Raw genomic sequence first — 12114 nt, 5'->3', positions numbered from 1 at the left:
TGACATTTGCATCAATATGTATTGTACCCCTCTTGAATTATTATATTGTAGTTAATGACATTTGTTCAAGTTTATGTTATTATTATTTTTATGATTATTGTGTTAACACTGATGACACCAATTGCATGTAAATATGCTCAAAGGTGGAATAAAACATTTTTATTTGTATCTGCATAATCCATCTTATGGCAAATGGTGGTGGGTACCCAATACCACTACTTGTCATTTTCTTTCCTGTTCCACTCACAAATAGAATGATGGAAAAATGACTGTCCATATGCTTCTATATGAGCCCTAATTTCTTGGAGCAACAGAATCGTTCTGTAGCCAGCATCAAATCCCAATTCTCAACATTTTCTAAAATGTTTTCCTCAAAAAGAAAGTCACCATCCCTCCAGGGATTCCCATCTGAGTTTATGAAGCATCTCTGTTAACACTCGTATGTTGTTTGAATGTACCGGTAACAAATCTAGCAGCCCACCTCTAAATTGCTTCAGTGTCTTCCTTTAATCTGGCCTTGTACAGATCCCAAACATTTGGGCAGTACTCAAGAACAGGTCACACTAGCATCCTATATGGAGTCTCCTTTACAGATGAACCACACTTTTCCAGAATTCTCCCAAGAAACCAAAGTTGACCATTCACCTTCCTACCACAATCTTCACATGCTCATTCCATTTCATATCACTTTGCAATATTACACCCAGATTTTTAAACAATGTGACTGTGTCAGGCAGAACACTACTAATGCTGTATCCAACCATTACAGGTTTGTTTGTCCTATTCATCCATATTAACTTACATTTTTCAACATTCAGAGCTAGCTGCCATTCATCACACCAACTAGAAATTTTGTCTAAGTAATGTCATATCATCCTACAGTCACTCAACCATGATTCCTTACCATACACCATAGCATCATCAGCAAACAACCAGAGACTGCTGGCCATCCTATCCATCAAATCATTAATGTATATACATCCTTGTCATTCACCATCAAGGACAACATACTGGGTTCTATAACTTGAGAAGTCTTTAAACCACTCCCATATCTGTGAACCTATTCCATATGCTTGTAACTCCTTTAACAGCTTACAGTGGGGTACCGTGTCAAACACTTTCTGACACTCTAGAAATATGGAGTCTACCTATTGCCTTTCATCCATAGTTCACAGTAAATGATGTGAGAAAAGGCAAGCTAAGTTTTGCACAAGCGATGCTCTCTAAAACCAAGCTGATTTGTGGACATAAGCTTCTCAATCACAAGAAAATTTATTATATTCAAACTGAGAATACATTCAAAGATTCTGCACCAAACCAATTTTAAGAATATTGGTCTGTAATTTTATTGGTCCATTCTTTTGCCATTCTTATACACAGGAGTCACTTTCTTGGGGGTTTGCACTGGGCAAGAGATTCTTGATAAATACAAGCTAAGTAAGGAGCCAATACCATAGAGTACTCTTTGAAAAACTGAATTGGGATTCAATATAGACATGGTGGCTTATTTGTTTTCAACTCCTTCAGTTGTTTCTCTATGTCAGGGATGCTTATTTCTATGTCATCCGTAAGGGAGTTGGTTCAATTGTCAAATGATGGTATGTTTGTATGATTCTCCTGTGTGACCCATTTCTTGAACATGAAATTTAAAACTTTGGCTTTTGTTTTGCAATCTTCAACTGTCACACCAGACCAGTTGCTGCGGGGGTATCTGTGTGGTCTGAGATGCCTTGTTACAGTGTTTTACATAGGACCAGAATTTTCTCAGGTTCTCTCCACATCTTTTGCAAAGGTATGGCGCTGGTAGTAGTTGTATGCTTCAAATCTCTAATAACTTTTGCTTGTTGTCATTTGTGTGTTATCTTTTGAACTGAGAGTGAAATAACCTCTGCTTCCTCTGCAGTTTCTGTATCTCATTACTAAACCATTGTGGGTCTTTTCCATCCTTAATCCACTTACTAGGCACATAAATTCTTTAGACCATGGTTTACAATCTCCTTAAACTTTGCTCAAAATATCTCTATGTCCATCTAACTGGAACTAAGTGATGTCAATTCAATTCACTGTCCAAGCAAGATACTAACAACTGCTTATCTGCTCTTTCTAGTAAAAATACTCTCCTAGCCTTCTTGACTGAATTATTACCTTTCGTAACCATATTTGCTATAATGACATCATGATCAGTAATCCTCATTTATATATTGACGTAATTGATAAGGTCTAGCCTATATGTAGCTATGAAGTCTAAGATATTTCTGTTGTGTGTGGGCTGACACACTAGTGGCTCAAGACATTTTTCAGAAAATTTGTTCAAAAGTACTCTGCATGACTGTCTGTCTGTATCGCCTGCAATGAATCCATAGACATTTCAGCCTATCCTTTTTATGTTAAATTCATTTCCAACTAACAATCCATAACCTGGGTATTCATGCTCTACTGGCCATAGACATTCTTTGAATGACTCTAGAACTGTCACAGCAGAACAGGATGGCCAGTAAAAATATCCAATAATTAACTTGGCTTTACATACACCTGTTGCACATGACCAGATAACTTCACTGCCGCACTCAACTCTGACCTCAATAGAGACAATGTTTTTGTCAACTGCAATGAACACTCCCCCTCCTATGGCCTCTAATCTTTCCTTTCAATATATGTTCCATGACTTTCCAAATATCTCAGAGCTTTCCATCTCGAGTTTCAGCTGCTCTCAATACCAAGAACAATTTGAGCATGAGATCCATTTTTGGAGGGCAGTAAATTCAGCACTATTATGAATACTCTGACAATTTACTGATAAACTTTTGACAGTCAAAGTGTCTGTACTCTAAATGCAGTCTCTCTTCTCTTGCTGTGTATTGACTACCAAGTGTTCATCAGAGCACCTCAAACTACCGCCTACCCTTAAAAAAAATGTGCACTCCATAAGTACTCTACTTCCTTTGTGTAGTACTCCTCTGACCTATCAAGGGGAGTCCCACAAATCCACAACTGATAATCCAGGTCTAGAAATCTGCTGCTAAGACCATCACAGAGTCAATGAATCATTTGTCAGAAACCCTCCACTCAGCGCCAAATCAAAGGACCCTGATGAATCCTGGAAACAACACTGCAAATTGTGAGCTATGCTTGCACCCCAGAAGTAAGGCCAACAGTCTTCAACACTTCCATCGGCCTCCTGTATGAACTGAGGACGGCCTTAAAACCCATGCACACCACACATTCAGTAGCTGCTTGTAAGGTTGCCTCGACATCCCAGATGAGACCCCCTAGCACCCTAGCAGACATATTGAGTGCGCACTGGCTTTCTTTCCAGCTCCAGAATATAAAGATCTTATTGCTCATTCTTGAAGTTTAGAATTTTCTCAAGCACTGATAACTAAAAATATTATTCTGCTAGTCATTAATTTCTTGATAGGTTGTAGATACTAAGAAGCTTAGACATCTTCTTCTGAGTCTGCAGTTTATGTTGGAAGACAATGATTGATCATACCACCCTTTTTTCTTTAAATTAAGAAAACAGTGGTTCTCATATGTATATTGCAATGCATTCTTCTAAGTCAATACAAGAATTTTCCAATTATGGGTACTTTCAGCTACATAATAGTACTGAGCACATTACAACAACATCATGATTAAAAATCAGAAATAGGAATGTGTGTACAATACAATATTTTTGTGCCTTCCAAAGTAGATGCAGTCATTGTTCATTTTGACATTTATCTGGGACTAGTACACTACTCCAGTGTGGACCAAAAATACATGCAGTGTACATATAATGCCCACATAGTTACTTCCTCTCACTAAGCTACTGTTACCACCATCCCATCTTGAAGATATGTGTCATTCCTCAACAAGACTCACCACATGAAAATAAATAATAAAATCTCACAATAGTCATGCTCTCGGATATAATACTTTGTTATACTGTTTTACTGTTCATGTGTATCATTCATCAGAAGGGCAGACATAAAATTACACATTCCACTTCAGGAGTGATATGTAACACTACAATAGCTAAATCATAACAATATTGTGGTATCATCAATGTCTGCACTATGTGCCTGCTGCCACACAGCTGCAGGTCACATGTCACACAGTCCATGGTCAATAGTTTCTAGCTCACACACAGAGCTGCTCAGCTAGACAGTAAAGGTGCAGGCTCTGCACATACTTCATCTGTGTGGTATCATAACAACACTATCTGGCGTACCTTCACAAAATAGCACACTGACACTGCTCCAATCGCATTGTGCCACGCCAAAGCAGACTCACTGACAATAAGCATAATCATATGCCATTGGGGCTGTATTAGTGCACATCACACCACACTCCAGCAATCTTGGCCTGGATTATGCTGTTGCAGCTGCCTCAATGTCTCACCACCTGGATTAACCTTGTCTGGACCTCTACTCTGCCTGATACTGGGCTTCCTAGGGATTTTTACTACACAGAAACCCAATCTACAGATTCATCCATGGGCTTCATGCTACTTGCTATCCCCACTGCATCACTCAGCCCAGCCAATGAGATTATGTATGTTTCTGTCTTCATTTGTGGAGAATAAAACAGTGTTGTTTACTCAAGCACTTATTTATTGTACCTCCACTCATGGATACAACAAATTAGTGCTGACAGAGCCTTCCTGTTTTAGTTTCAGTTAGCTGTAGCAGAACTATCTCCACAACTATATGGCTGGTGCAGCAGTAGCAATCCTCTGTCACCTCTGGTGGAGGATGTTTTGTGCCCTTTTTGGTTTCAAGAGTGAATGGCATCTGAATTTTACGGGAGTTCCATTTTGGTTGTTTTTCTTCCATGCATCTAGACAGAACTTGTTGCTTATTCTTTTTTTGTCATTTCTGCCACCCAGCAAGGGCAATCTGTTTTGCTACATGGCACCATGTCTACCACACAGCAAGAGGATCTGTGTCCTTACAAGATCTTCTTAAGTTTTAAGTGATGCAATTCACACATCTGATGGACACAGTGGAACTGGGAGAACCAAGAGTTCTTGCAGCACACCATGGTTCAACACGTTTAAAAGGCTAATGACAAGAGCAGCAGACACCCATCAGTCCCAGTCAGCAAATTGAATGCTGCCACAGAGGAGTGGGTCAAATACAAGCTGCAGCAGTTTCAACACTTTGCAGCCTACCACATTGTAGGTGATGTTCAAAAATCATAATTTTCTTTCTTGAGTTGACACAGACACTTTACACATTTTTGTCAAGCTTTTTACCTATACTCTGTCTGAATCATTGCAGTGTTAGATAAACATTTAGACTCCTGGGGTTAATCACCACTGAATGGTATAAATTCTTTTGGATGAAGTGGCAACCTGTACAGTTATATAAGCAATGGCTCATGGATTTATGAAGCATGGCCAACACCTGAAAATTTGAATGTATCGGCAGTCTCTAATAAGTTGGTGCCATAATGTAGGACACTATAGTTCAAAATGTTACTGATTCCAGACTTGAGGTGGAAGTCCTTAAGCTGTTGGATCCACTCTTGAGGCTGTCATTCATATAATTGAGGCATAAGAATTGTTTGAGACCATAGAGGTGGAATGTCACCACCTATGGTACCTGCTGTTGACACTGTCAGTCTTTGCAACATGAAGTCAATGGTTCTTCCAGGCACCATAAACAACCTATGGCATGTCTGGGGAAGCCACCTAATGGCATGTATGTATGTATGAAGTCCCATACTCCTTGACAGAGCATAGGGGAACGATGTGGGAGAGCCGCACAGCCGTACTAGGCAAGGTTCTAGTGGAGGTGGTTTGCCATTGCCTTCCTCTGACTGTAATGGGGATGAATGATGATGATGAAGATGACACAACAACACCCAGTCATCTTGAGGCAGGTGAAAATCCCTGGCCCCACTGGAAATTGAACCCAGGACTTTGTGCTCGGGAAGGAAGAATGCTACCGTGAGACCACAAGCTGTGGTAGCAAACTGCAATTTTTTCCTAAATTCTACATTCACCAATACAGAGACACTTATCACTTTCACCAAACCAAATGTCTGTATTGCAAAAAGATTAGTCATATGACAACGTTTGCTCAAAGAAATTACTGGACCAATCTATTAACATAGCCAACCACTGTCCTAAAGTAATAGACATCCATCAGGTTTATGTCAATGATGTGGTGCTCCTGAACCATTTAATTTCTGACAAGGTTTTACCGTTCCAAACCTCCTACAGCATTTCCACTATGAACAAAACATCACAGGTTGTTCACAACCCCTAGCATTCTTAGTGTGTGGGAGAAACTTTTCATTCATCTGTGCTTTCTGAATTGGGATGCCACATTCCAACTGGATTCTGGGCCTTCCATTACATTGAGCAGTAGATGCACATTCAAAAAAACTTGGCTACCCACAGCTTGAAGCTCCAACACAGGACCTTACCACACACAGCAGGGGTCATATTCCCATCCTCAGCACATGTATTCTCCAGATGCAGTACAAATCTGCCATCAACTCAATTCCATTCATGGTGCTTCATTTTTATGACAGTTCTAACATTTTTGCCCTCAACATCTTTGATATTTTTGGTCTCAAAAGCATGGAAATATGTCTATGATTATATCCCACATCCCCTATGTCCACATTGTGAATCTATGTGACACATACAGTCAGATTCTTGAAGACTCTCTGGGTAAGGCAAGAAACTTTTCCACCCACATTACCTTGAAAGAAACTGCACGGCCATGATTCATCAAAGCACAAGATATCCCCCATACAGTTTTGGTGGAGGTTGTGGCAGAGCTGGGACAGATTAAAGATCTGAGTGCTACCATGTCCACCTCCACCAGCTGATGGGCATCATCCCTCATCCTTGCCAGAAAACCCAATAGATATCTCTGCCTTTGCACAGATTTTAAGTCCACAGTCAATGCACAGTCTTTCATGAATTCATACCCACCTCCTCACCCCAAATAGTTATTGGATAAATCATAAGGGAGTGTTTTCTTCTCAAAGAAAGATCTCAGGGATGCCTGTCTGCTATTCTCACTGATGACATGACCAATTCCTTCCTCGTCATCAACACTGACACTGGGCTCCTCTATTCCAGCATCTCCTTTTTAGCAGCACTTCTTCTCTGGCCATCTTCCAGTGGTTTTTAGAGCAACAGACATCAAAGGTCACTTCCTGCTCCAATTATCTGGATGACATCATCATCTCCAACAGTACCCCAGATAACCACCTCCAAAAACATAGAAAGCTTCTTTCAAACCCTCACTGATGCAGGACTGAGATGTAATAAGAAGAAATGCAATTTTTTCTGTACCCAAATAGAACATCTTGGTCACATTGTACACTCCACACAGTTTGTGGTATTGCCAAAGACTTGGAGGCTATTCATATGTATCTTTCCCCAAAAAAACCCATCAAGTTCCAGGCTGTCCTCAGTGAGATTTTGTATTACCTTCAGTTCATACCTAATGCTGCTTAGACTGCTGCACCGTTAAATGCTCTCAGGCAGAAAAGAATTCCTTTCATCTTATTGACTCAGCTTGAAATGGCTTTCCAGACATTCAAAAACATCTTTTTTAGTGACAAATGCCTCATCTACATTGATCCAGCAAAACCTGTGGTCCTCACAGAGGATGCCACATCCTACAGGATTGGGGTGGTGCTGTCCCACAAAATCAGCCCCACAGACTGTTTAACTACTTTCACATCGAAACTGCTTAACAAATCTCAGTTGAATTACATTAAATTAGAGAAGAAATCAATCATCTATGGTATCTCCAATTTCCACCAGTATCTTTACAGATGACAATTTTTTCACCTAGATTTTGCAGGGCTATTTTGGGATTTGAAATTAATTATTGTTGTAGACACTTTTCCCAAATACCTTTTTGTGGCCACTATGAATTCCACAACACTGGCCAGCACAATACTATCCTTAGCAACTATATTTTTTCAAGAAAGATTACCAACTACCATTATATCAGATAATGTTCCACAACTGACTTCAACAGAATTTGCTTCTTTCTGTAAAGACAAAGGCATCACCCAGATCAACATCCATCCCACCACAATCTAATGGTGGAGCAGAATGCTTTGTGCATACCATCATGGTGCAAATGTTGAAACCAAGAAGTAAGACTCCAAAGAAAATGCTCCACTCCTGTCCTCATCAACATAACGCATACACCTCAGGGAGATAAATTGTCAACTGAGCTTCTGCATTACAGGCCTCACAGGACTATACTATATCCTCTCCATCCTCCATAATCCTAAAGTGTTCTTTAGTATCCCTCAAAATTCCTTACCACTGCCAGGGTGTATTTCAGGGTGTTTAACAGTGGTCACTCTTGAGAATCCAGGATTATACTCAGACCTTTGGACAGAGCAACATATGTTATTCAGGACAAATTGGAACACTATCATCACTAACAATAAAACTAGTTGTCTCACACAATTACTCATCCTGCTGCAGACATTTTGTTCCCACGGCATGTTCAAGCAGATGCATTTTCTCCCAGCTATCGCCCAAGATGAATTTTGTACTGGCTACCCAGCAGTGCCTGCAGGTTTCCCATCCTGTGGCCACAGTCACCACAGCTGCAGTCATCAGTTCTGGGTCAACTTGGCCCTGTACATCACACTGTCTGCTGCCACAGCCTGAGCTGCTACATTCCCCAGCACTTCAGCCTCCATTGTTGCAGTGCAGGACGCCTGCTCCATTGTGAGCAATGCCAGAGATGCCACATTTCCTCCCATCACAACCACAGATACCATCATCTTTCCCATTGTCTCCTGAGATGTCTATGGATCTGGACTCATGAACACCATTGGGAGATTGCTCACATCATGACAGCCAGGAGGTGCAGTCTGCCTCCAGTTTTTCCAGGGGCTGGAGCAGCAAATGTTGGAATGCACGTCAGCTATGTCTGTCCCCAGCCCTTGGTCTGACATCATCATCCTGCCTCTGGCCTGGGCCTCTCCATTGCCATCAAGGCACTTTCACAGTACACCACCATGGTGAGGTATTTGGGGCCAGCAGTTTCTGGCTCATGCACAGCACTGTTCAGCTGTACAGCCCAGTCACAGATCCTCCACATAGTTTGCCTCATAGCAACTCTGGCTGGTGTAGCCTTATAAAATAGCTACTTACCAACATTGTTCCAATAGCACTGTGCTGTGCCAAAGGAGACTGACTGACAGTGGGCACAGTCATACACTACTGGCACTCTGTAAGCACATGTGGCACCATGCTCCAGTAGTCTAGGCCTGAACTATGCTGTCACTTCTGCCTTGATGTCTCACCATTCGGGTCAACAATGTCTGGACTTCTACTCTGTCTGGTACTGGACTTTTTTGGGATTTCTACCACATGGCACCCCAACCTAAGGATTCATCCATGGACTTTGCTATCCATTATCCCCACTGCAGTGCTCATTTTTTTATGGAGAAATAAACTGTGTTGTTTACTCATGCCTTTTGTTATTTGTTGTACCTCCATTCACAGATACAATGAACATAACCTTGGTTACCCTGTGAATGTAAAGCTATATTTTGTTATAAGTATAACCAGTATTGTGGATAACACTGTTCAAAAGTGATCTATTTCTACATATTATTATTTTCTCAGACAGTACTAAATAAATAAAAAATTATGTGTTATTTAACATTTACCTTGAGAGCAGGGAATATTTTGTAGCTCAATAACGTTTCTTGAAGGTATTGCATCTAATATAAGATTCTGTAAAAACGGAAAAATAGATTTCTTCTCAACAACAATATCTTCTATGGCAGTTCTGCTTGATGTTTCTTCAGTGACTGAGCTGCTCTCATTAGTGGTTGAACTTATCAATGATATGCTTGAATAAGCATCTAATGTAATGGAAGAATGGTCTTTTTCATCTACATTAATAAATGTACATTCATGCTCTGTTTCTTTTGAGGGCACACCAGAGTGTGATGATGTAATATTTTCACCCAGGTAGGTTCTTGAATATGATTTGTATCTGACAGGCATAATTTCTTCACTGACTGGTAACATTTTTGCAGAAGTCAAGTGTAGGTCTTGGCAATGCTGTAATGGAACCATGACTATGAAACTATCAGATGTAGTTCTGTATATATATTTCAGTTGTTCAAGTTCTGCTCTACGAACTAGTTCCTCCTGTGAACGTTTTAGGAATTTCTTCTTTTTCTTGACACCTCTTGAAAATCCATCAAACATGGTCTTAATTTCCTTCTCAGATAGTGTAACACTTTTTTTCCTTTGCAACTCTCCCCTCCTGGAACGCTCACTATATTTAATTTTTCTGTCTTCAATGGTTTTTAAAGATGATCTGTGTTTTACTTTTGGTTCATAGACTGGTAAAAGAATATTTGGCTCAAATTCTATGCTTGGAAATATGGTAGGAAAAATAATACAGGAGTCATTTTCATTTAAGTAAGTAGACTGTGAGATTCTAGGGACTTCAACATAGTTAAACTCTGATATCTTTTTTTTGTAAGTTTCATTCCCTTTAAGTTCTGTTAACGTTGATCTATGTTTTGATTTTTCATGAAGTTGAGGAAAAGAATCATGTGTCTGGCTTGACATCCTTCTTTTAGAAGTGTGGTACATATTTTTGTCTGTTAAGTCACCATCATATAATATTTCATCCTTAGAGGTGCCTAAAAAACAAAATTCAGTTTCTCTTGGTTGAAGAATGCTGCCACTAAACCAAGGAATATAGCTGAATTTACTGTTTCCCATAAACTGTTGTCTTGCATAATCGTAGGCTGTAGGAAGCTCAAAAGTAACATGGAGGCTCTCAACAGTACATATGATTTTCAGATAGATGGGTGAACGTGATTTTCTGCTTAAGCATGGAATGTACAAATCTTCAATATTACCCTGGAAAAGAAGGAAATAGTATATAACGTTTCAAAATTAAGTTAGCTAATGATAACACATTAAAATTATGTAATTTGTTTTACAGCTCTATTAACATATTTGTCACACCAATAATGTTAAAATGTATTTAAAATTAGCAAAGCTGTTGCTGTTACACATAGCACAAAGTAAAGGAGCTTATATATAGGTAAAACTAACACACACACACATATATATGTGGTAAAAAAAAATGAGTATTAGATTCTCTACAATTACATCTACACCCAAGCTACGCAAACCACTGTTAAGCACATAACAAATGGTTCTTTCCACTGAACCACATTTTTCTTTCTGTCCATTCACATGTAGTCCACAGGACTAACAGCTACTATTTGTTTCTCTGCATTCTGAGATTAGTCTTATTTTGCCTTTGCAGTCTCTATAACAGCATCACATAGGGGCTGTATTAAACTCTATGATGATTCACTTAATACTGGTTTTTGAAGATTTGTAAGTAGGCTTTCACAGGATAATTGACATCCATCCTCAAGCATCTGTCAATTCAGGTTTTTGATTTCCATAATGCTCAGCCTTGAGTCAAAAAAACCTAAGACCATTTGTGCTGGTTTTGGATGTATATTCAATAACCCCAATTAGTCCTATTTTGTGTTGGTCCAAATACAGGAAAATACTCTATGATGTGACACATTAACATTTCATGAGCCTTTGAGAACAGTACTTCTCAGTTACTTCAAACTGTTTTGTGTGTGAAGTTCTACATCAACACATCAACAGATATTGGGAAACATACTTTTTTTCTCAAACAAGCTGACAAAAAGCAGTGTTCTAAACTACCTTTCTAAACAGAGTTCTTGTCTGAGAATAAAGCTGAAAAATAGTTCATGTGCACAGTCAAAGGTCACCCCTTCACTGTGCACACTGATCATTGAACATTGATATTGTTCTTCTATTGCACTGAATCACTGGGTTTGATTGCAAAAGTTCTAATCATCACTTCCTGAATGTATTTTTAAAGATTTTAATTTTTTTCAGGTAAACCAGTTTATTAGGGCCAAATATGGGCATATACATGAACAAAAACAAATCCCAAATATTTCCCTATTTCCCAGTTAAAATTAAACTTTTTCCAGGTGAAAATACACTATAGCCCACATGAAACTACATTTCTTCTATGTTAAGTGACAGTATACTTTCCCTCAGACTTGTAAAACATATAAATTTTTTGAACATTAAAGGCTTTA

The sequence above is a fragment of the Schistocerca piceifrons genome, chromosome 3, assembly GCF_021461385.2.
Source record: "Schistocerca piceifrons isolate TAMUIC-IGC-003096 chromosome 3, iqSchPice1.1, whole genome shotgun sequence".
NCBI classification, from domain to species: Eukaryota; Metazoa; Arthropoda; class Insecta; order Orthoptera; family Acrididae; genus Schistocerca; species Schistocerca piceifrons.
This window is presented reverse-complemented; position numbering follows the sequence as displayed.